The 24528-nt window shown below is 46.3% G+C and overlaps 1 protein-coding gene across 7 annotated transcripts in view; it reads left to right on the forward strand.

The window, feature by feature from the left end:
• The window catches only part of LOC142057781 (USP6 N-terminal-like protein), an 85918-nt gene that overhangs the window by 2211 nt on the left and 59179 nt on the right, over nt 1-24528 (forward strand). The window contains exon 2 of one of the 7 annotated variants that reach the window (XM_075094472.1): nt 1342-1455. The exons of 4 other annotated variants lie outside the window; for them this stretch is intronic. The gene's annotated coding sequence lies outside the window, so the exon portion shown is untranslated. Of the gene's footprint in view, nt 1-1341; nt 1456-7341; nt 7549-24528 lie in introns of those variants that run through there. 2 more of the 7 variants (XM_075094478.1, XM_075094477.1) reach the window with 2 other exon arrangements.

A 24528-nucleotide genomic window follows, 5' to 3' on the forward strand; every position in this document is an offset into this window, starting at 1 on the left:
TTCTGGTCTGTGAATGGGCACTACCTCTTGCAGACCTTGTTTAATAACTTCTCTGAATGATATTTTATCAAACGATGTGGAATTTTAAATTTACTCCTCTTTTGTGCTTTTCAACATACTGATATGTTGCATCTTACTTTAAAGGGCTTGTGAAGCATGATCTCAGCCCTTTGGAAACTGTCTTGCCTTTCGTTTATCATTTTCACAGTTGTGAGCTTCCTTCTTATTTGTTTTTCAGCAGAGGGAAAACTGGCTGACAAGTGTGCTCTGAAAGACACATTTATCTTTAAAAAAAAAAAACAACCCCACAGCGACTAAACAAGCAGGCAGCCGCACCCATCCAGCAGTATGATTTCTTATCTTGGAGCTTGACTCATAATTCTGATGGCTCTTTACCTCTGTCATTATTTTAAAAACAGAGTAGTTTTCTTAGCTAAGCTATTCCCCAGGGTGCCAGACTGAAGAGTGTTGCATGTGTGTAATTTCTTTTTCTGATGTCCTCATGTCCTTTTACATCACCCTGAGCTGCAGGACCCCATCTTGCTCATAAGATGCTTCTCTCTTTTTTTTTTTTTTTTCCTCCCCCGGCTGATACGCAGAAAATAGGGAAATGCTTGAGAGGATCTCCTGCTGGAGAATCTCTCCTTCGATGCAAGCGATAGTGTTTCACCAGCTCAGTTTTGCAAAACATCAAGTCGACTCTGTGGAGCTGGAAAAAATGTTTCAGGCTGTGTTTTGCATAGATGCTCTCAGATGTGAGGTTTCACCGGCTGGGTGTTACATGTGTTTTTCCTGTCACGGGGCAGTCTGCCTCCCTGAGTCGTTATGTTGCTCAGAGCAACTGGCAGAGCAAATGCAGGGGCAGGGGGGAGGAGAGGGCTGCCTTCAGCCTTGCTTCATCACCCCCAGCCGGTCTCCCTCTTTGCTCCTTGTGTAGTTTAACAACATGGTTTGCAGGATTTTTTTTTTTCTCACAGCAAAGCCTCTTTTTTTCTTTTCTGGTTTTTTTTCCTTTTTTAAAGGATTAAAATCACACCGAAGAGTGTGTGTTAAGATTGACTTTGAAACTCAAAGCATGTTAGTCCTTCATGGTCACGCTGGAGTAATTCCTGTGCTTTCCTCTCCTCTCCTGCATTTTAATTACAGGAGAGAGTAGTTGAGCTCCCACAGCTCAAGCTGTGGTAAGGGCACGTCTATACTCTGCAGTTAAGCTTTCCTCTTGCTATCTTTTTTTACTTGCTTTGGCAGTGCTGTGCACCTGGGTCTCCATAGCTGGCATAAATGTTGTTCAAGTGCTGGTGAATCTCTGTTCTCCTTACACTGCCTCTCTGTCCTTCGCAGGGAAGTCCCTTTGCAGGTGACGGGGAAAAAAACCCACCTAAACAAACCTAGAGCTGCTCTGTGCAAAGAACAGCCCCAGAGATGAAGTTGCAGTGCTATCAGTGGAGCTTTGCGGTAAGGTTGCTTGCTGCATCCCCTTTACCTTTCAGCAGTCTGTGGCACTCCCAGTTGTCCGTTTTGTTGCATAGTGGAGGGGTGGTTTAAGGGACTGGTTCATGGCACACTGCAAGTCATTTAGCATGGCAGTGCAATAGCTGCTATGTGATGGAAGGCAGTTTTCTAGCATGTGCAAGGTAATCTCCCGTGCTGAGGTTAGCAATCTTGGCTGGTTTGCTATGATATGCCTCCCCCTTTTACGTAGTAGTGGGTATTTCTGAAACAACTATTCAGACTCGAGTGTCTGCTCTGTGATTTTCAAGGTTGGATGGATGCCCTCCTGAGCTGAGGGTTTGCTTTGACGCCCTCGGCATCAGGTATTTGCAGAGGGGCTGGAGCAGATTAGTTTCCTTAAGTATCTCCTTGGCATCCCTCTGGGTTGCTCCTGCATGTGCCGCCCCCCTCTGTGCTGCTGGAGAGCTAAATTGGGGTTTGCAGAGAGCTGGCAAGAGGCCTGGGTGTTCCTAGAAAGATGTTGAATGCCCTGGACAGTTTGGGTTTGTTTCCTTTGTTTCCCTGGCTCTCGTTAGGGGGTCAGGCTCCTTAGGGCAGCAGCATATTGGAGGACGGAGAAACAGTGCAGGCTTTGCGGGTTGAGGCTGGAGCGGTGCCATCCCAGCCCGCCTCTCTCAAGTGTTAAGTCTGAAGCAGGCTGCCTGGTAATTCCATTAATGGGAGCCTAGTGCAGGAGAGAGAAATATAATTCCAGGGTAAAGACGGTGCTCGGGCTCAAATGGAGAGGATTTGCTGGTTCTCCCAGGTGCACTGCTGTGAGTAATGTACTCCTGTATTACCCACAGATGATGTTTAAAGTCCAGATGTCAGCATGAAGACTGGGCAGTGATAAAAAAAAAATTGCCACTAAATCTGCATGTGAAGAAATGCTTAGCTCCAGAGCCTAGCTGTCTCTTTGCAGTGGGTTTTACCAGGAATAAAAGTTTCCTGCTTAACTCCTGACATGCAGGATGACACAGAGCTAAGCAGCCAGCTGGTTTGGGAGACAGCTTGCATGGGATATAGCCAGAACGAGCTCTCTGTTTATAATCAATGCAGAGTAAAAATGATACACCAGAAAGCTTGCAAGCACATCAGAGCTAGCCGCCACAACTGCAAGTAGCACAAGCTCCTCCACATTTTTGGGCAGTGTGGTCCAGGCTTGAATTCAGAGATTACTGTTCTGGCCAGCTGTTTTCCCAGTTCAATTTCTTTTTTCTTGCAGACCACATCTTCCTGTCTGCCGTTGTATAATACCCTTGTGGAACACCATCAGCAAGTCTTGCATTGAAAAGGAATGGTTAATTAGGATATTTTTAGCTCTCCTTGTGGCTTGGATCCTGGAAATCAAACACAGGATCCAACACTATTCAGCTTTATGCAGAGGAGCTTCCCATGCCACAGGTGGCTGCTGAGCAGATGTGTCTGGCACAGTGGGAGCTCACAGGGCCAATGAGCCCCAGTGCTGTGGTACCCCAAAAATCAAGCAAATTAGGCACTTGCTCCCACCTTTTGGAGCTCAGCGCAGGACTTTCCTTGTGGGAAACTACTTGTCATCGGTCTAAGGGGGGAAAAAAGGGTCCATGAAGAGGAAGCAGGTGCTGGAGGGGCTTAGCCCCGCACATGACCCCATCACACCAACTTTGCCTGAGTGTCCGTCAGTACAAGCCTGATCTCCTTAGGACGTTGGGCCCTGCTGGCATCCTGACAGCAGAATTAAAGCCAGCTTGCTCAGAAGTGCTTGCTTGTTGGGGTGTTCAGCAGCATGCTGATGCCTCCTGTGCTATGAGAGGTGTGGGGGAGATTTGGTTGTTCAGCAAAATGGGGTGCCTGCTTTGCCAGTGACCTAGCAGCAGCAGGGACAGCTGTCTGAAGTCCACAACCTGCTTATGCATCTCTTGCTTTCCTTTGTAGTAGCTGTGCAGACATGCCTGGCTTCTTTACGCACACACTTTGGGCTAGCTCACTTGCCAGAAATCAGTGGGATCTCATTGGGATTTGCTGCTTGGCTGAAGTTTTTAAATCTCTTGCCACCCCTTCCCTTCAGTTCTGTTCCCTAACCAGTGACGGTCACACTTTGCATACCTTTCCCCAGCTGCTAAAGCTGCAGCCTGCCAGGCATGTGGAGGGTGTGCTGTGGAAACCCACCTGGCAGTTGTCTCAACCAAGTGTGCAAAAGCCACGTTTGCTGCTTGCCGCCACAGTGGCAGGATGTTGAGGGGATGCAGGTATCAGTGTGAGCTCATGCAATTGCCTTTTTTTTTTTTTTGTTTCCTCCATTTGCATCATAGCTGACTATCCCAGTTTTAGCTTAGTAGCGTGATTTTCTCTTCCCAATATAAAATTTTTGAGTGTTTCCTTTCCTGCTTTCATAGCTCTGACATCTGATTTGGGCTTGAGCAGAGCAAGGTTGCACCTATAGTGAATTGTCTATGTTGTCTACTCTGTATTGAAAAGTTTGACAAAGAGGGAGCAGGTAAGAAAATGACCTGTGTGTTTGGAAATTCATTTTCTCAAAATGTGTTGCTTGTGATGTCTTGTTCTTACTGTTTTTCTCTTCCCTCCCCTCTCAGTTCTGTGAGTTAAAACCCATGGCTGTGAGAGCAGTGTTGGCTGGATGGGGGGAACTTATCAGGGAGGATGTAATACATTTGTTTCCTTTGGGTGGTAATAAAGTGGGTCAGAAGTGTGTATGCTATTGTGCTGATTCCAATGCTAACCAGATAAAGTTACTGAAACTGTCTCAAAGCATCACTATTTTCTTTGCTCCCTGACTTGCTGCATGAGTTTCACAGGGAAACCTGTATCTGATCTGCAAAGCATTGATTTGCTCGATGGCCCTTCTGGCCTAGGTGCACGGTTGAGCCACCTTCTTGCCACCTTGGTAGAACAGTTTGAGTGGCCCAGCACTGAATTTGTTCTTTACTAAAGTATTTTTGAGCCACATCTGCATCCCCACCTGGTTTGCTGCATAGCTGACCAGCCAGGTGTACCAGCACAGCTGTGGAGGAATGGCCTGAGCTTCTGTGGACTGATGCCTGTCAGACTGTTCCCTAGGAGAGAGGGCTGGTAGGGTCATTGCTTGGCCACCTGGAGACACCAAGCCTGTTTGCTCTAGGTGTCTAGAGGCTGAGCAAATAGATCCTAATAACATTGTCCTTCTAACTGTCTTGAGCAGTGCTAGGGATACCTTGAACAGCATGACATTTGGTGAGCAATGTTGCCTCAGTGCTGGGCTCTAAGAAGACACCTGTTGAAAAGCCACAAGCAACTGGACTTGGCATTAATTCATGTTGAAGTATTAGGGAGTCAGGCCCTCTGGGTCCTGTCTGAGTTTCTGAGGCTGGAGACCACCTGATGCTGCAGCTGTTCAACTTTGGGGTGTTTGAGGGGTGACCTGATGGCTGTGCTTTGCTACCTTTGTGTGGTGAAGAGATCTGGCTGGAGGCTGCTCAGGGTCTCCCATACTGTGAGAGAAAGATGCAGTGAGATACAGCAGGTGGAATTTGAACTTGAATTGGGAGTGGGAAGGGGGGATATAAAACATACAGCTTAGAAAACCAGTAAGCTTCAGAAGACCCTAACCACTCAAGGGGTTGAACTTGTTCCAGGTTGACATGTTTAAAATGTGATTAGCTGCCTCTTAAAGTGGGGTGCTGTAATCTGGTTTCTGTGGAAAAAATTGCGTCGTGTGTGTGTCAAGACAAGGGGCAGCCTCAGCTCGGCAGGGGTGTGTGTTGCTTTCAGGCTCAGTGTGTAAATCTCCTCATTTATTCTGGTCTTTTGCAGACTGGTGAGAGCACAGGGGGCTTTCTTTCCTGCAGCATTGCCTTCACTGTGCTTTTAATGTCTGAGCATCCGGATGAAAATTGTTGTTGTCCTGCCCTCTCCTGCACCAGCGCTCAGGCTAAGTGACAGCCAGAGTTTTTCCCTCTAGTGCAGACTGGGGGGTTTCTGCCCCTCTTTGGCAGTGGTGGACTGTTGTCAGCCCCCGTGTGTCTAAGGAAACGGTTTTCCAAGTAATCTGTTGGGATTTTACAGGGATCTGTTTGTTCCCTTACCACTTTCCTGCCTTGGGCATGGATGCTGGCTGGATCTCCACTGACCTTTTCCTGCTGCTTGTCAAAGCAGTTCAGTCCTTGAGAGATTAAGCAGTTATCTCCTGCAGGGTGCTGGATCCCGCCTAGGGGCAGCTCAATGGACAGAGAGGTCCTCACCAGAGAGGCTGGGCAGGAGGGTTTATTGTCCCCTCCAGCGCTTGGCTGGAAACACATCCCCGGTCTTTAGTTTGTGGCTCAAACAGCGCTGCTAGTCCATATTCTCTGACTGCTGGAAGTGGCAGCCTTTGAAATGAAAAAATTGGGTTAGCCAGTATCCTGCTTGAGCTCATAGAGCATGAATTTAGCTGCTCTTGTTTTATTTCAAGAAATTATATTAAGAAATGAGCAAAAGAGGCTGTGCATCAGAGGCTGCTTCTGCTGCAGACGTCTGCATGCGAAGCTGTGTTGCAGGGTGATTCCTTCTGGTGCTGCAAAGCTGGTGGGGAGAGCAGAGCTGTGGCATGGGCCAGGACACCTCTGGGAGGTGCAGCTGAAGGGCAGTTCTTGATTGCTTTGGCGGCTTGTCTTTTGAGCCAGGTGTGGGCATTGCTTCCACTTGTTATGTGGTTGCTTGCATCTTGGTGAGTGCAATGAGCTGCTTTTTCCTGCAAGCTGAGGACCCAGCCAGTCCCTGCTGCTGGGAGGTGGCATGCAGGTAACTGAGGTCCCCGGCATAAATGTCACACATGTGATGGATCTTGTGTCCTGTCCAGCATCAGCTCTGTGGTTGCAGCTACTTGTAGCTGACTGCAAAAATTCTGCTCTGTAAAAACTGGCCTGAATTAATCTGTTGTGGTTTGTTTGGTTTGTTTTTTTTTTTTCTTTAAAACTAAGATAAGACGATTTTCTGCAAAGGTGAAAGCTTGACCTTTGTAATAAAGTCCTTGATTTTCTTAAGGATACTTTGGGATATTTCTGGGGTGTGCATGTGCTCTGCATGGTAACAGTTATCAGGAAGACTGAGAATGGGGCAGTTGGAGATGCATAGCTGGTTAATTGATTTTAATGCCATGGAAACTCAATTTGAGTAGCTTTGTGCTTTTTTCTGACAGGGGAAAAAAGCTGCAGTAAGTGGAGGAGCAGCTCTGGGTATTTCTGTGAAGGGTATTTAAAGGAGGCTTGAACATGAGGGTTTTAACTATGCTTGTCCGTTTTTGTCGAGAGCTGGCACAGTTGGTGGTTTTGGCGCGAGCACAGCAGTGATCACAGGCAAGGCTTGTCTGGGAGTGTGAGTAATGCTATGTAAACTTAGGAAAACAAGAGAGGATTAGGTCTGCTTCCTTCACCTCTGTAAGAAGCTAGGACTGGGGGACCTCTGTCAGACGGCTGCTAGGATGTTTGGATGGTACCTCTGGGGATGCTGGTGCATCAGCTCCCTCCACTCAGCACAGCTTTGTGGCATGTACTTTTTTTAGGTGGGCATCATGCTCTTGCTGGTTTTGGGGGTGAGGTGGCTGGCCAGTCTGTGAAGGCTTGTGCTGGCAGCCCTGCTGGTACCCTGAGCTGCACCTGGGTCTGTTGGGATCCACCCATCCACCCCTGAGCTGGAGGAAAAGCAGGGTGGAGGTGGAGTGAGGGCTTGGGCCACCCCATACTGGGGACAAGCCAGCCTGTGGGGACCATGCGGGGCTATGCTCTGCTCTCCCTCCACGTTCCTGGTGGCATTGAAGGCAGTCACATCTCAGGATGAAGGGCTGGCTTAGAGTTTGAATCCACGCTTCTGTTTTTCCATTCTTATTTTCCAGGGTTTCTCTGCAAGGAAGTGGAAAATCCCTTCTATGGGCTGCCGTGACAGCCTCAGAAATGTCCAGATGGATTTGAACTTTGGTGCTGCAAACAGCTTTGCGTATTTATTTTCAGCATCCTGCTGTCTGCTTTGCTTAAGAGCTTTTGCTAGATCCTTCACATATGGTTGTCGTTGCTCTTCTCCTGAACACCATTTGAGAACATCCTTCAGGTATGGCAAAATCTCACTCACTCACTCACTCACTCACTCACTCACTCACTCACTCACTCACTCACTCACTCACTCACTCACTCACTCACTCCCCAAACATCTTGGGGAAATTTTGTTTTACCCCTATTCCTTGGTAAGCTGAAAAGCTTGCACAGCTGCGGTGTGTTGCAGTTTGGGTGCATCAGCCTAGTCTGGAGACCTCAGGTAGCTCTTCACCAGGCTATTTTGGGTGGGTCTTTAGAAAAGTGAGTGGCTGGACATGTTCAGCAGTGAATGGAGCTGTTAAAGTGTGTTTTAAGTGACTTCCCCCTGGCACTGGTAGAGTGTGTCCTGCTTCTACCCCCGTTTCCCTCCCTGCAAAGGAGGGGTAAGGATTGCAAAGTGTGTTAATATTTCTGGGAGGCTACAACGTTGGTAGAGTCCTTTGAGGTGTGCTGCTGACTAATGGGTTCATGTATGTGCTGAAAATGTTCAGCTTCCCAGTTAACCCAGGGGAGGTATCCCTCCAGGAGGACTTTGAGCACAGCTTTTAAAGAAAATATTCTGCTGAACATATCAAGGAGAATATTCGATTGAATATAAGGGAGAAATTTTCTGTGATGAGGGTGGTGATGCACTGGAACAGGTTGCTCAGAAAAGCTGTGGATGCTCCATCACTGGAAGCATTCAATGTCTGGTGGGATGGGGCTTTGAGCAACTTGATCTAGTGCAAGATGTCCCTGCCCACGGCAGGGGGTTGGACTAGATGGTCTTTAAGAGGTCCCTTCCAAGGCCTGATGTGTTACTGCCTCTCTGGAAACGAGCAGGACAAATCCTGCTGTCCTGTTCTCCTCTAGCTATAAGGCTAGGGGTAGGTTTATCTTCCTGCCCAACTTGTTATAAACATTTATCTGACCCATCTTGGGCTGAATAGCTGTTGTGTTTGCACTGAAGTGCTTGTTGCAAGTATGTTATTGCCTTGATGATGACTTCTCAACGTCTGACTGGGGAGCTGGCGTGCTTTTGGTAGTTCTCTCATGCTACTGGTATCTGAGGGGTTCATCATACATGCTTGGGTTGAAGGGGGTTGTACATCTTCCTGTTAAAAGCAGTGCAGACACTCAGCCTTGCTGTTGGTTACAGGGGTCCAGAGCTGTTTGCTTGAGCTTGAAGTTGCTCATGTTGCAAGATCATCACAGGAGGGGTGGAGAAAATTAGCATAAGGCTTTTAAAGAAAACTTTATTTCTCAAAGCTGGCAGGAAACACCCCATCCCCCTATTTAAGCTTCAAAGTAGGGTTTCATTTATGGTGGGTGTATCTGCTTGTGACAGGGGCATTAGCAAAGTTGCATGGTCAGGCTTGGGGTCTGTCGGGTCCCCCAAGGTCATGTGCCTGCTCTCTTGGCCAGTGCCACCCTTCTCTTTTACTGCTTATGGTGTAGGGGACTTCTCTGGCTGCTCCTGCTATGCAGAGCCCTCCTATTTCTCTGCCCCATTATTTTGCTTACACCCTTCACTCCTGATCTTGTGATGCTTCCTCCTCCCTTTGTAGGTCACCAAGTATTGCTCAGTCCTCTGCCCCTATGCTTCATAACTCTCTTTTTTTAAGGTTCTGGTGACTCTTTATTTGCCACATGAGATGAAATAAAACATAATTGTGTCTCTTCAGCACTAGTTCAGTCCGCCAACAAGTGACATGTCGTGATGTCAAGGATGGAAAGAGGTCACTGGGGTGGTGACAGAGAGAAATGCATATTTTGGTGGAAAAGTTGGAGCTGCAGGAAGGTGGCAGATCTTTGCTGCCATGTGTGTCATCCATGCTCTGCATTGCCCAGAGCATGGTCGTGTCTGTGGGGAGGAGCAGCCCTGGGGCGAGTGATGCTGCTGGGCACTGCGAGAGGGGAGTCTGGGAACAGGGGGGCTGATTCCCTGGCACTTAGCTGTGTTCCGGTATATCTGTCTGCTGTGGGACAAAATGCTTTGTCTCAGAGCTGCGGCTGCTTTGGGAAGGCAGGCCAGGCCACCTTCATATGGGTTTGATTAAATCCAGCAGCACTTAGAGAAGCTACAAGCATCTCTGTCTGCCTTGCTCAGCAGTACTGGGAAGTGAGGAGTTTGAACTTTGCCAGTGTTGTTTCTGCAATGTTGTCTAGTAGTAGCAATCATGTTGAGAAAGTTGTTAGAGGAAAAAGGAGCTGGAGGAGGAAGGGAGAAAACGTGGTCTGCACAGCAGTCATGCTGCTCTCCCCATATGCTGAGCCCTGGTGCAGGTGTGGGTCAATGCCAATGCGGATGAAGTCCTACAAAGCTAATGTAAACCCCTTTAGATGTAAGCCATGTGAAGCTGAGGTATGAATTTCCTTCCTGGGGGAGGAAAGTTGTCTTTCTGTACTTTTATAAATAAACTGTGACTGAAGATTATTGGCCAGGTTGGATTTGTCATGCTATTTCTGTCTTTGTAGAGACTCTATGTTCCGCTGCAGAACAGTGTTCAGTTACTGACTTCAAAAGAGAAACAGAAGACCCTTCTGGAGCTACATAACATAAGTAAATAACTCTTGTGTTTTGGCTATAGTGGTAATGTAAAGCAATGGGGAGAGTAATTATAAATGGTGATGGAAAACTTGTGCTTGAGGCTGGAGTCCAAGGTCTGTGGTCTTGCGGTCTGCAGCATTGTTTTTGTCCTTAGAAATGCCTTCATCCCTTCCGTAATGGGAAAGGAGAAAGGGGAAAAAGGGGGATTGAATGGATTACAGTTTTTCTCAGTTCTTTAAATACTAGCTGGCAATGGCTGATGTCTGTGAGTCATCCACAGAGACTGGGGAAAATAAGCAAGTCTCTTTTTCGCAGTCCAAGGTAAACCAATGCACTGCATGAGTAAATTTTCTTGCAGTTCATAACAAGGTCCAGTTGGCAGGAAATAATGTGAGATGTTGTCAGGCTGATACTGTGCCTTCCCCTTGCTGGTTTGGTGCTTTGACTGGAGAAGTTGTCCCACCCTGTTTCCTTACCTCCCCCTGCTTCCAAATCCTCTCTCCATTGCAACATGCTTGAGGATGAATGTTCATCCACCATGTTCATTGCTGTCCCCGAACCTTTGTGTGAAGAGAACGGGAAAAGTATATTAGATGTAGTGACCTTTGCTTCATTTGCATCATCAGAAAACTGTCTCTGTATGGCTGTGTAGAATTGTTTCCAGTAAAGCGTATTTTTTTTTTCTGATATCTTTTCTTTGGCATGCAGCAGGTACTTTGCATGCCTGCAGCGAGGTGTTTCTGCAGCCCACAGAGGCGACTTCTGTCACGGTTTTTGCTCAGTGCTGCTAGATGTCTTTTGTGTGGCTAATGTACAAAAGCTTTATAAAGCAATCAGTGGGAAATATAAAACCATTTATATTATGAAACCATATGATAATAATAATGGTGATGGAAAAATGGAAGCAGCCTGGCTCTGACATCAGATGGGATTCATCTGCTCTGCAAACTAGAAGAAATTGCACAAGTGCTGTGGAGCAGGAAATCTTCAGCAGCATCTCAGGGAGAGGAGTAGGGGAGTTGTGCAGGTGACCGCTTCCATCCTATTTATTAGCCTCTTTTCTGCCCCTCTACTTAGATGTTATCTTCAGTGCATTGCCTGTTGTGGAGATTTTTCTGGCTGAACAGCCTTGGTTTGGGACTCATTGTCTTGCCTTTTACCTTGGCTTCCTTCTGTGATTTTGGAGAAGTCTCCTGATGGTGTCATGCCGGGTACCTCCGCTGTGGTGCCAGGGCTAGGCAGGAGTGTCGTCGGGGCAGGGATCTAACACCCTCCCATCTATTGCGAGGTTGTCTTGGCATCCTTCCCTTTCACCAGCCAGTTCTTAGTAATATCACTAATTACTATTCTAACACTTACAGGATTTGCCAGTTCCTGTATGCTGATGGGGATTGTGTTCTGACTCCTTGTCAGTGCCTTAAGAGAAGCCAGTGCTTTGAACAGGTACATTTGCTGCCCTCCTGGTGAGGGGGAGAGGATATGTATGTGTCCACGAGTGAAATATGTGCAAGGTTTGCCTTATGGGTATGGACTGACAGGTCTGTGGGAGGGTCTGCTCTGCAGTGAATGGTTGTTTTCCATCCAGATATGTTGTGAAGACACCCAGGCAGAAGGTAGGGTTTGCACTTAGCCTTGCTGACAGCCCTCTGAGGAAAGCACTGGAAAACACAGCATCATTGCAGAGCACCTCCTGGGAGGCCACACTCCTTGCTAATGCAGGCCACAGCCTTTTCCATCCTGTAGCACCAGGTGGGAAATCCTGGTTGACCTTAATGGCTGTGCATGCTGTTACTGTGCCATCCTGCTTTGCTGGCCTTTGGTAGCTCCCCTGTAGGATGCATTTGCCCACTGTCCCAAGTGGGGGTGGAGGAAGCTGTTTTCATGTCGGTATCCAACCATGAACAAATCTGGTGGGGTTTTTTTTAAATGTACGACAAGAACAGCCTGTAGCAGCTTATTCCTCCCTGCATAATTACCACTCTGCTCTGCCACTGGTTGCTGTCAGAACCAGTGGAGTAGTGCCACCACTGCGCTGCCCGGTGCATCCTTTTGCCCGAGTTACTTGATGTATTTATTCCTTTAAGGCATCAATGCTCAACTGAAAAATCTCATCTCTGCTCTCTGCAACTGTTTAGTACTGTAAGTAGATCGGATTGTAGGCACCAAGATGCCAAACATGCTTTCAGTGATGCCCCTTGCTGTGCTACCAGCTTGTCTGATTGCACCTCGATTTCAATTCCTGCATTACTTTGAGGAAGAGAAAATATAGGGCTGGGTTGAAGGCTACATTTTTTAGTAATTGGAATTATGTTCCCAGCTGACAAGAGGTGTGTGCATGCAACCGCCGGAATTGGAGTGGAATATTTTGCCATTTGTGGTTGCTCAGGGGAGGTCTGAGAAGTGGGTAGGTGGTTGCTGCTGTGGGAGTGTCAATGGACAAGGAGAGATTGGCATGGCATCCTGAGCTCGACCCTTCAGCTTGCTGTAAGAGCTTACAGAGCAAAAGAAGTTCCCTCTGCAAATGTCCGTCCCTGATGGATCTCATCCCAAAATGGCATTGGCTTGCATTTGGCCTGCCTGAATGGCCCATTTGATTGTAGGAGGACATAATAGTAACTCGCTGCAAACTCAAGTTTTCTTGATCCCTAAAAAAGTGAAATGGATTCATTATGAAAAGTAATCTTTCTTGAAAACCTGGTTGATCCAGGACTATCTGGGTGGTGCAGCAAAAGTGCTGGAGGAGTAGGAGTCAGGGTGGAGCTGTTTCCACCTAATTCCCCTGTATTTCCTGGGGTTTATTGCACCATGCAGGCAGACGTGCTTGCCACTTCAGAGCTTCAAGCAGAGCTGGTTAGTAGAGCACTGCCTGTGCTTCCCAGGCTAGCCTTCTCACTGTACTTTCCTTTTCTTAAATTAATTTTCTAGCATAAAAGGTGTCTTTAAAGGGAGAACAGTAATGAGAAGGGGAGCAGCTAAAGTAGGAGTGTCTCCATTTGCTAGCAAGCTGTCACAGGTGCGTCTGAATCGGAGGGAGCCAGCACTGAGTCAGTGCCCTGGACTCCTGGTGAATCAGGTGGCAAAAGCCCAAGTTCTCTTACATGCCTGAACTGAGTGAATTTCCTGTGATAGGGTTTTGCCTCCTGTAGTGGCAGTGTAGGGAGCGGTGTCTCATCCTCTTCCTCCTGTATGGGTTATGAGCAGCTTAGTTCACAGGGGATGCAGTCAAGTGGTGGTGGTGGCACTTCTCTTCCTGCCAAATGGGTAGAAACTTGATTTATCCCAGCGCCCTCAACCCTACCTCTCCCTCAGCCCTACCTTCTCCTTCCCCTCCCCGTGGGGTTTTTTAAGATGGGACAAGTCACAGTAGTTGCAGCTGTCTATCTGTTGAGCTTGATGATATTCTCATGCAAATCTGGAGATTGTATACTCCTGGCAGGTCTGCTTGCACGCATTATCTACTACATTGTACTGGGAAGGGATCTATTTTCTGAAATGTGGTTTATTTTTAGTGAAGGCTTTCCCTGTCTAACTGGCAAAAGTTCAGCTTTTGCAGTGCGATTTGCAGAAGAAGCAATTTCACCAAATACTCAGGCTGGGGGAAGGGAGAGGAAATGTCGTATTAGCTAGCAAAAAGCTAAATGCTGACTTGAAAAAAATAGCTTGAGACTCTATTGTGAAAGCATAAGCATGGTAACGCAAGTTGAGAACAACATTGCATTTGCTGCAGTGGATGATTCAATTTGGGTTGCTCTCGTTTTCCCTCGTGACGACTGCCACAGAGGTTAACCAACAGTGGATGGGTAGGAACTGATGTTTAGGGTCTAGCGGTTGATATAGCCAACCTTTTGGCCTGACCCTGAGCAGTGAGTTAGCAAACTCACTTTAACCGCAGCATCCATGGGAAGAGTACATCTGTGCAGTGCATTGCACTGTCCTGTTGCACCAATGCTTGGGGCCACTGGAGACTCACCAAGGGTCAAGCTTTGTGATGATACAGGCCATATCAGCCCCATGTTTGAGTACCTATACTCTGAAATGAATAGGGTGGTGCATGGGATGTCCTGGGGCAGTGCTGCAGCTGTCTCCTCCTTTCTTCCCCAGCTGCTGCTCGGGGGACAAACTGTTTTCATATGCCTCATTGCTTTCACCAACTGCTCCTAACCAGTCTGGGTCTTGAACTAGCTTCTCACGTGAACAGCCATCCTTCAGACGTGCAAAGTTCTTTCCTTCTTGTTCTTGCATCTCCCCTGACATTTCCACCGCTACTTTTACAGGGGCATATTTGTTACCGTTAGCTGCTAATGCTGCAAACACCAGGCATCCGAGGATGACACCAAGGAGGGGATGACTCTCTCCAAAGCCTTTGATAGTTACTTCTCTTAGAAATGAGGCTTGGCTGCACGTGTGGGCACATAAATGATTTCTTTGCTGCTGCAGGTTAACTCCTGCAGTTTGCTGTATCCTTCCTTTCCCCCACCCTGTAGCAGACAATTGCACAGCAGCTTTGTCACGGTTGCATTAAGAAAACAGGGAGAAATTGTTGAGTCTCAATTTTCTTCTGAATGTTTGGAAACCAGAATAACGAGGGGGAGTAGCACTAGGATTTTAGGGGAATTCTGCATTCAGTCTGAGTGGGTGTATGTTGCCTGCAGGTGACGGAGCTGTATCTTTGTGAAAGAACTGGGGATGAAACTTTTAAGTGTTGTTTCAGTTGCTGGGCTAGAAGTGCTATGAGAATCAAGGTAAGAGCACCCATCAGCTGTTGAGAGCAGTAATCCTCCTGGTAGAATTAATCTAATTTAACATGATAAAAGAATTTATGTAGTGGGGGAAGTCTCTGCCATTTCCTGCTGAGCTTCTTGAGAAGACTGGGAAAATAAAGTGCTGAAACTACCCTCTTTTCTCCAGGGGGAGGCTTATGTTTTTCTAAGACCTGTTATTATCTTCCTGTTGAAAAACCATCTGTATTAGCTAGCAAATTAGGACTGTTAGCTACTCAGTTTTCCCTGGGGACTTGCTCATTGTGAACCTATTTGCAAATCCTCTGCCCACGTGGGATGCAGAATATCTTGCATGTGTCCCAGCGTTGCTGCAGCTTGGCCCTGTGCTTACCATACCTCCGATGATCTGTGGATATAGAGGTATCACGAGTTTGAAGCTTTTCCATTAGGAAAGTTTGTGGGTGGTTGTTTTTTGGTTTTGCTTTTTCTCCCCCCCCCCTTTTTTTTCTTATATTGCTAATTATTTCAGGGGAACTCTTATCTCATTAGTGCTTTCTCCCTGAAAGGTATTTATCTTCCTCTCTGTCTCTTGCCCTCAGAGATTGGAAGAACCCTGACATGTTAGGAAAGCCAGTCTCTACTTTAAATGGCCTTAAGCATGTGAATATTGAGCTCAATTTCCTCTTACAGTGGCTTGTTACAAAATGAGCAGGAATCTCTGGGCATCTGTGGATCAGCTTCTCTTCTGACACTTGGGTGAAAGCAAGGAGGGTTTTGTCCCAGCGGGTGAGTGCTTGGAGGAAGAAGTGTCCATCTTGAGTTTTGAGTACTCTGGCAGGAAAATAGTTCTCCTATCAGTAAATTTTTGCTGATATGGTTGAACTATGTTTAAAGTATGTGGGCATATATTGTAATCTGCTGGTGAAAATGCCATGAAAATAGCTGTGTGGGGTTGGACCAAAGGTGCACCTAAACTGCTATGGCCAAAGCAATACCCTGTCTCCAGTGGCATTAGAGGAGCTGCTCTGTAAGGAGCTGGGTGGAAGCTGAGCAGCCTAATTCAAGACTCCATCTGCTCTAGCCTGACTTTATGTCTTGCAAATGTGCTGGGTTTTGAGCAGGCTGAGAGCTTTGCTTGGCTGGTAGCCTCCAGTGCCAGGTAGTCTGGCAGGCGAGGAGCAGCCATGTCTATGGCTGAATGCTGAAACCAAGGTCTGCATGTGCAGTTCCAGCAGTGGGAAGGCTGTCTCTGGGTTACCTGCAGTGAAGGACGGAGCTGACTTTTACAAGGTTTAGATCACCTTTTAAGAATCTCTGTTTCGTGCAGATGAGCAGTTGTGGCATGCAGATCTGTTCTTTGGGCATTTCACAGTTCTGTGCTTACCCAGCCCTCTAAGCATGACAGCGCCAATTTAAATGTCTTTCAGTTTGCGTTCACATGCAGAGATCTCGTGTGGCCCTCATGGAGGGTCAGTATTTGGTGCCTGTCTAAATTGCTACTTGTCCCTTGAGGTTGTTCTGCTTTGCTCTGTAATTACTTGCCAGCTTTGCATTGCATTGCATGCTTCCCAGCAGCTTTTGCTGCAGTTTTTAAAAGGGAAGATAAGGAACAGTAGTCAGATGGACATCTGGGAGGGCTGCTGGTATTGGGCAGGGGGAATGATTTTAGCTCTGGTACTCGCATGCTCTCCAGGCAGATCCCACTGTGACTCTTAATGAAGTTTCCCATTCCTTGGCTGACTTGTTGGAAAACCCTTTTCACTCTGAATTTGGTTTGAAAAGAGAAACACCCCCACAGATGGCTGCTCTTCAGTTGTCATTCATGTTGGGGGTTTTTATGTTCCTTTTTGCATTACCCTCAGGTGAAACCCAGGCTTGCTGCCAAAAAATGTGTCCCAGAATTAGAAAGGAACTAAACACTAAGGATATTCTGTTTTTTCTCTCTAAGCTAGAAATGCAATGGGCTAGCTAATATTTTATCAGTTCACAAGGGATGGTGTTGCTTTTTCTTTTTGGCTGAGTTTCCACATAGTTCACTTGTTTGTTTTCCTCAGATAAAAGATACAGCTTTCATTAAGGCTTGTTTTGGCTGTTTTTTGCTCCTTGCTTGAGACTGAATGGTGCCACTTATTCTAGGCAAATGCCAGTGCTCTGCTTTGGAGTCCTGCTGCTCTCATCTGATAAGGACGTTTTGGGTTTTTTTTTCCCATCCGAAGTAGCTCTCAGAAGAATTGCTGGATTGTTAAATAATAAGTAGTATTTTTAAGTCTTTGAGATACTGTAACTGAAGGCAAGGGAAGGAGAGCAATAGATTTGCTGGAAGACTTGAGTTTGGTGTGCTGGTGACTTATGAAACAGGCTATGGCATCTTGCTTGGATCCCTTGTTGGGATCCAGGATGCTGTGGATGGCGCAGTCTGCATGCACTCTAGTTTTCTGGCCATACAGGATCTTTGGTCTTGCATTGCTCCTGGATTTTTAGCCACTAGAGGAGAAGCAGAGTTAAGTCACGGCTGGCTGGCATGCAGCTGTGGTTGGACTTGACTCTCTAAGTGCCCTTGAGAGGATGCTGGAGGGTCCTGCACTGGGTTGCCAGGGTGCAGGAAGATGAGGCTGAGGAAGAAGGTGGAAAGGGCAACATGAGGGCAAAGCATTTATAGAATTGTGGCTTGCAGTCTACTTCTTTGTTTACATTCTCTAACCCTGCCAAATTGTTGTGACATGTCCCAGGGTAGGCTTTGGTAGGCTGGAAAGATGCTGGTGCAAGAGGTGGCTGGTACTGCCAGGTATATTAACTCATTCCTGAAATACCCAATTTTTTTTAAAAAAAGTTTTCTAGGGTAGCTGGTTTTGGGGCCTTGCTGGCTATGCTTTGAGTGGAAATAGGACTGTCTGGAGGCTGCTTTAGAAGGGCAGGGACTGGTACTTGCATGGTGTGCCGTGATGCTGACAGTGCTGTCATCAGCCCCGGTGTGTTTCCATATCTCCATGCTGCACAGTGAGGACCACACTGAGGAGAAGCGCAGTCTCCCAGTGATTTAGCACATTGCATTTAAATACGCTGAGATTTATCGTGCAAGATCGGTGGTGGCTTGAAAGATGCCCCGGCTGCCCCTCTCCTGCAATGATGATGTTTTAAAGGAGGGATCTGTGGAAGGAGATGAAGCAGCAGACATGTTTTCTTTAAGTAATGGGAGGGCAAGTGAGATGTTTGCTGCTGTTCCCATGCACAGCCCCAGATTTATTCCATGTGCATGTCATCCCATCTTGGGGGGGGCCCCTCACCCTTTACATTAGGAGGTGTAGCTTGTTTCTGTGACAAGGGAGGATAGAGAGGGGCTCACACGGCTGACAGGCGCCTCCACAATCCTTCCCTACACAATCATTCCTTCATTCCTTGTTTTCTGCTCCGGGCATGGCGCTAAGCAGGGGCAGCCTTGGGGTGTGGTGCCAGCAGCCTGGGTGTGGTGGCTGGGCTGGTCCCACGCCTGGGTGGGAGCTGTGGGAGGAGCGGGGTGGGGAGGACCGCGGGCTGCATCCCTGCGTGGTGCGAGTGCTGGGACCTGCCACAGCCCCCACGTGGGTTTCTGCTAAATGCACTCCTGGATTAAACTGGGTAAAAACCGGGCTTGTGGGAGCTGGGATAAACAGCTCGACCACTGCAATTTTCTTTTTGGTCTTCATTTCCTAGCATGCAACTACTGTAATTTCTCTGTTACTTTTATCATCCTTGATTTCTGAAAATATGTTTTTCTTTTTAGCTCTTTCATGAGGGTTCCGGGCAGCGTTTTTGCAAAGCTATTGTGGGCATTTCCCCTTCTCTCCCAGCAGCAGCTTTCATTTTTTGAATGAACGGGCCAGCATTGTTCACATTGTCTTCCAATTTTATGGGCTTTTTTTTTTCTTTTGTTTCCCTTTCAACTTTGACTAAAGCAGTCTGCTCAGTGCTTCTGGAGTCCTTTGGGTCACTTTGCAGAAAATATTTTTTTCCTGTTACAGAAGGTCTCGTATTCAAAGTTCCAAGCAGGAAAACTGCTTTTGTAGCAATCACATTTGAGTTTCTTAAAGTGTGATTATTGTGGGCTTTTGCTTGGTTTTTGGCCAGGTTTTAGTTAAGGTCGAACTAAGTTCATCCTTAAGCAGGACTTCATAAGCTTGGTGGAGTTGACTTCTGTTGAAACGTTTTTAATGACATAACAAAACCTTGCTACTTCTGGTTTCCACATAGCATCCTACTTGTTAAATCTGTTCTGCTCTTCCAGCCCAATGCCTATTTTTGCCCTGCCGATTCCCTCCAGAAATAACAGGTTATTATTAGGATCTGTATGCATATGCATTTACCAGGCTTCACATAGCTTTGCACTGAAGATGTTTATCTCTCTAGTTGTGTTGAACTCAGAAGCTGGTCCCTGTGGTCAGCATGGCATACATCTGCAAACCTCGCTTGGTTTGTTCAGAGCGTGTTCTTTTGGCTGTGCAAAGACTTAGGTTTGCTTCCCTAATTTAAAATGAGCTGCAATAATGAATTTCTCCACTCAAATTTTTTTGGAACTAAATATAATTTAAGTGAGAAGTGGGCTTTATTTGCATTTTGGGGTTTTCTTCTTCCCCTTTAAGCACTGAATACTGGTGAAAGGCTTTGGGTTATATCAGCCTGGGTGGATGGTATTTGTGGCATAGCAGTGATGTCTCCTAGGATGCATCTGACTTCTGCTCCCTGCTAATGAACATTGATCTTGTTGAGGGGGACAAGATCTCTCCCGTTGGGTACCAGCAGTCTGATGATCTAGCAGTGGGAGGACTGTGCTGAGTGAACTGCTAGGGAACGGGAGGCAACCCACCCACAGCAAGTCACTGAAATCTTCTCAGCTGCCAGCTAATCACCATGACCTTGCAGTGTTTGCAGCTTGTGATCTGATGCTCAGGAGATAAGTTTCTTGAGTGTTAACAGTTTGAACGGTGCAATCCCAGTACTTGCCACAGCTGACCAATTGAGTTGGATGTGCTCTAATGAACAACGTGCTCCTCAGCTATTGTGCCCCGTAAGATAGAAGAAAAAGAAATTAAAAAAGGATGGAGGGGAGATCTCTACACATGTAGAAATTAATAAATTTTTCCCAAGTTGCTGTTCTCATTTACCTTTTGAATTAGCTTTTTTCCAGTGTAACACCAGAATTTTGCAATAAAATCCACATGTGAGAAACCAGTGGTGCGTCTTCCAGTCAAAACAGCCTCCATGCCATCTGACTACTTCAGTGGTCATAGAGAAATGTTTGGATTAAGCAGCTAGAGGCCAAATGCATGCTGAATGAATTAGTTTCTCCCCTTTATACTGTAATGATGATGCCGTTAGAGAAACCACATGAGAGGAGCATTTCTGAGAGCATCTCTTCTGAGTTCATGTGTTTAAAACTGCAAACTTTTGTACTTTTAATCACAGTTAAAACCCCTCTGGGTTTTTTTGGAAAATGCATTTCCTTGGTTAGCTTTGTGGCAGGGCATCTGTAGTATGCGTGCTTGCTGCTGGTGATGGCTTGGTCTTGGAGCAGAGGAGGTTGTGTCTTCCTGTTTCAGACCTTGACCTCTTTTCAAGTCATGCCTCTCTGTGTCAGCCCCTCTGAGAAGCTTGGTGATGGGTGTGGAGGGATATTAATTTTCTTGAAAATTAAGCAGTGCTTGCTTGTATTGACCTGGAGTAATACTCCAAGCATGGTGATGACTTTTACATCCATAGGAAAAGATGCACTTTCCTTCTTTAACCTTGTTTCACTTAAGGTTGCTCTAAGCAGCTGTTTCTTTGGCTGCTTCCAGATACCAGCCAAAAATACTGGTGTTCAGCCTTCAGAAGGCTTTATCTGTAGATTTAATGAAGGAATAATTTAATGAAGGACCTAACCATGTCACTGCAGCATCCCTTAGGTAGGTGTAGTCATGATTACCTAAAAATGCCAAAGGTATAAGGTAAGAATTTGATTATGTTCCTCCTTGAAAAACCTGGTTAGAATTAGAGGCCAATTTAAAAAATGTAATTTACAGAAGGACTTGTAATTAGCAGTTGTGTGAATCCTGAATTCAGACAGTTGTGTAAAAATTATTTCTGAGTGAAAACACTATTTCCTTCTCTTTCTGCCATCAAAATTGTACATGCCCTTCAGGCCTCCAAGATGAGACAAGTTAATAGTCATCTCCGTGCTGCAGTGGTTGCTCTCTGACTCTTTTTGCCTGGTGTATTAAAAACCCTCTAGGTAGGATGGATTGTGTTTAAATTAGCTGGTCCTCTACCTCAGTTAAGAAGCTCTCTTGGACAAATATTTAATGTTAGTGTTGAGGGACAACATTTATGTAAGTAGCTTGATGCCAAGGCTATTGGTATGTTATTGGGGGAAAAAATTTGAAACGAAAAAGGGGAAAAAATATCCATGAACTATACAGCTTGCTTGAGCTTTCTAGCCTTAGAGGTTTGGCAGGCATGTTGTGAAAGAGACTCCTGCTTCTCTGATGGGAACCTGTTGGATTAAACTTTCTTTGAGTCAAGGGACTTTCTGTGTCTAGTATGGAGAAGCCTGCAAGCATACCCAGCTCACAGTGTCTGTGGAAAAACCAGCTGCTGTGTCTGCTTGTGAGTGGTTGTCCTGGGGATCTGCCCAAAAGTCTTGTTTTTTCCATGGCTTCAGCACAGCATCAGGCTTGGCACGCTTTGTCATGCAAAATAATATGGATAGGGGTTGCAATTGGCACACCTTTTAAAGAGCCTACTATTATAAACTTGCCATAACACATTAATTATGCTGTTGAGGTAACAATAGTAGTATACTAGTATAGCTAAAATAGCTCCTAAACGTATACTACCAAGGATCGCTTTGGTTCTGTCCTTCCAAGTTGGCATGCTGCAGAGGTTCAAGGCAGTCCTGTTCTGCTGGACTTGCTCGCTCATCATGTTTGTATTGGTGTCCATGATACAGTAATTACCTGCTATCCCTAGTAAGATTGCAAAAGCTGCAAGGGTGAGGCAGACTTGGTGGTAATAATTTAGAAGCTAGATGCCTAATGTTTTCTTAATACTTGCAGTTGCGCGCATGAAAATATTACTTATTTATTGATATGATACGAACACCCTGCAAAATGCATAGTGTGAATTTTTACCTATGTAAAACCATACTTGTAGAAATAACTATTCATATTATACTTAATATATCTAATGAAGGATTGCCCTTGATATGGGACTGAACTTGAAAAGTCACAGCAGTTGTTCTTACTGAGTACTTTATATGCTGTATTGATCTGCAAATTGGGCAATCACCTCCTTTTTGGTGGGAAACATGACCTTACCGAGGACAAGTCTTTGGATTAGTTTCAGTTGCATGTTATTTTCCTTCCAAATCTAGAATAACCATTTATGAAAGTAGTCAGGGAGGCAGATGCTTACTGGATGCTCCTGAGTTCTTGAGAGGATTTTTGGGACACCCTCTGCAGCAAAGAGGCTAGGAGCTGTCAGCCTTCTCAGTGTAGTAAGCTTGTCCCTAGGTGTGCTCTGTCTACAGAGCAGATGCTGGAGGGCACCAAGTTGGTGTGTGTTTTGCAAGCTGTGCACTGAAGCACTCTGCTTGGTTTGAGCTATGAAATTGCTGTATCTTTTTCCTGGAGGCTTAGCTATTCTTAGCTATTAGCTATTACCCTGGAACTGAAGAGGAAGAAAATCCAGCTGTTATTAACAGATCAAAATGAGCAGGCTGCCAGCCTGCCTAATGCACAGGTTATGCCGCAGCCTGGAGCTGGGCTTTTTGTTAAGAGCAGCTCAAATAAGAAAAACAAGCAAACCTCCAAACAAAACAGAAACCAAAACAAACAAAGGAAGCATCTGCTCTTCAGATAAACTGATAGAGGTGAGGGAGGTAAAAACAAGTCAGAGACCTCCAAAGGCTTGCTGCTTTGGCCAGAAACATGCAGTTTGGAGATGGCAGGCATTTCATAGTCCGATGATGGTGATGCACTTGTTCCAATGGTGCAATCCAAGGCAAAAGCAGGCTGGGTGACGAAGACTGGCGGAAGATGCTGAGCTAGGATGCAGGAATACCATGTCTTGGGTCTTGCTCCATTGAGACGAGTTGAGATGCACCTCTCTAGGGCAGCTCCAGTTCTGTTTTCCACCATGGTTTTGAAGTGATGAGAAGTACAGTGGGGAGGAAGGGAACCTGGTCCCAGCGTTTGCCTCCATTTTGAGCTTGCGTGGTAAAGCAGAACGCAGCGCTGGTGTGTGGCAGAACCGAGAGACTTGCTCGGCGGCTCTGAACAAGCATCTCCCCATGGTGGTACAGTGGGAGCCCGGGTCTGCAGAACACTTAGCTTCATGCTGAGGTGAGTTGGTTTACTTGAAAGACTGGCACAAGGCCAGGATGCTTAGTGTTTTTATTACTATAGAATTTGTAGTGCTGGGTTAAGGGTGCATCCCTTGCAAACGTGGGAGCAGGAGAGCTGTTTGCTCTGGTTATTCTCCTAGTTGCCAGAAGCCCAGCTGGTACAAGGTGGGAGAAGAAATGAGAGAAAGGGTTGTTTTAGCTGGATGCTGAATGTAAAGAGCAGGTACGACGTGCCTGTGGGCTGCATTGTCGGCATGTAAATATAGTGAACAGGAGAGAGGACAGATTGCTTGTATTGGCACTGCTGTCAGCTCTCATTTTCTCACAGCTGGGGGATCATGAATGCACAGACCCCATTGAAGGGATGTCCTGGTTTTAACCTTCTCAGTGAAGGGATTTGTCTGCCCTGAAGCATAACACATTTCTGCATGTACCTTTGGAATAGCAAAGGGTTTCACACCCCTTTGCTGAATGGTCCCTGCCATCCCTGGAGGTGTCTAGTGCCTCATCGCTTATCTTCACCTCTCTGTGGAGTGAGAGGTGCCTGGCCCAAAGTTTTTGATTATGGTCATTGCTCTCATTGTTACTGTCTGTAATGTCTGTAGAGCTTGGAGGCTTTTATTTAACCAGCAACTGGTGAGAGTATTGTCATAAAATTTTAGTAACCTATCATTTTAATAGTTTTAAAAGTCTTGGCTCCTTGTATTCAGAAGCGAGTAACCTGGTGTGAGAGCGCGTGGCTGTTCATAGTGTGCACGAACACTTGAAGCAGCTGCCGAGAGTGAAAAGTACAGGAGGAGGGCAGAGAAACAGGAAGATTTTTGTCAGCCTGGTTGGAAAGTCTCTACAGCAGTGAGCAAATGCTTCCTCTTGTGCACACACGCAATTTCTGACATCGAGGCAGAAGACTGAAAGGTGCCTTGGCTTGGAGGACAAGTTGAATGATCTGCATAAAGTCCTTATGATCTTCCCTCTTGAGGCAGAAGTGGCTAAAAACCTTTAGGAGAAGAGACCTCCACCTGATTTTTGTTGCTGCTAATTTGTTCTAGGTGGTTGGTTGTTGCAGGGAGAAGGATTGTTGATCTCTGCTCCGTATTACTGGTGTTGCATTTCCCCTCTGGTTCAAGGGAGATGGAGATGTCCTCTGTGTGAGCCATTAACCTGTTTCCCAGACCTTGCTGCGTTCATGCATCTTCTGACCGAGCAACCCTGAAGTGAGGCTGATCAGCTTCCTCCCTACAATGAAAGTTTCCGCTGTTAATGAGACATTTTTGTTTTGGAGGAAAACCACGCACAAAGCTGCCCTGGCAGGTTTGCTTGTGCCAGGGTTCAACTTGGACACTTGGTCAAACAGAGAAACAGCTTGGAAACAGTGCCCTGATCCTTCAA

Source organism: Phalacrocorax aristotelis, chromosome 5, assembly GCF_949628215.1.
Source record: "Phalacrocorax aristotelis chromosome 5, bGulAri2.1, whole genome shotgun sequence".
In the NCBI taxonomy this organism is placed as follows: domain Eukaryota; kingdom Metazoa; phylum Chordata; class Aves; order Suliformes; family Phalacrocoracidae; genus Phalacrocorax; species Phalacrocorax aristotelis.